The sequence below is a fragment of the Mesoplodon densirostris genome, chromosome X (assembly GCF_025265405.1).
Source record: "Mesoplodon densirostris isolate mMesDen1 chromosome X, mMesDen1 primary haplotype, whole genome shotgun sequence".
Taxonomy (NCBI): Eukaryota; Metazoa; Chordata; class Mammalia; order Artiodactyla; family Ziphiidae; genus Mesoplodon; species Mesoplodon densirostris.
Window position 1 is genome coordinate 97,833,005 of NC_082681.1, and position 1,064 is coordinate 97,834,068.

Below are 1,064 nucleotides of genomic sequence, written 5' to 3' on the forward strand. Positions count from 1 at the left end.
GGGAGATAATAAAAGATTACTACTCATGTGAGGATATTTGGCAGATTGAAAGAGGCTAAAAACCTGGATCCCTACCTCACACCTTATATAAACATTCTGATGGATTATAAAACTAAATGTAGACAAAACTTTGAAGCTATTGAATAGAATATGGGAGAATATCTTCATGACATGAGACCAAGGAAAGTTTTCTTAAACAAGACACAAAAAGCAGTAATCATAAAACAAAAGATTGATACATCTGACTACACTAAAATTACAAATTTTTGTTCATCAGACGACTCCATAAAGAAGCCACAAAGTGGGAGAAGTTATTTGCAACTCATTCATTAACAAAGGACTCACATTCAGAATATATAAAGAATACTTACACCCAAGTGAAAGGGGAAAAGACAACTCAGTATAAGAATGAGCAAAACGCTGAAATAGCTATTTCAAACAAGTAAATCTAAATAGCTGATAAACATATGAAAAACTGTTCAACCTCATTGTTAAAGAGGGAATACAAATTAATACCATGATGATATAACACTATATGCATATCATATTGGCAAACATTTAAAAGTCTGATAATACCAAATGTTGGGGAGGATGTGCAGCAAAGGTAACTCAGAATGGCTGATGGGTATGCAAACTGGTACCATCTCATTAGAAAATGGTTAAGCATATTCTGATAAAGGTGAAGATACACATACCCTTATGACCTAGCAGTTCTGCTCTTGGGTATACACTAAAGAAATTCATGCATACATTCACCCCAATTTATGACAAGTTCCTCAAGTTTTCCATCTTTGTGTCTTGCTCTGTGCTTTGAAGTATTTCTTCCACTTGAGTTTACAAGCCACCATGTTGTGTCCTAACAATGACCATCCTTTTTTTCTCATCAGCTCCTGAATTGAGCAGTTGGGAAGTTATGCTGACTAGAAAATATTTTGCACTGAAAGTGACTCCTCCCATGTTCTTTTTTTTTTATTCAAGTGGTTATCTTGAACAAGTTTTGGTGAACATGTGTTAACCGTGATCTGAATTACCTCCTTTGTCTAGCTTCTGGGACTCCTTAGATG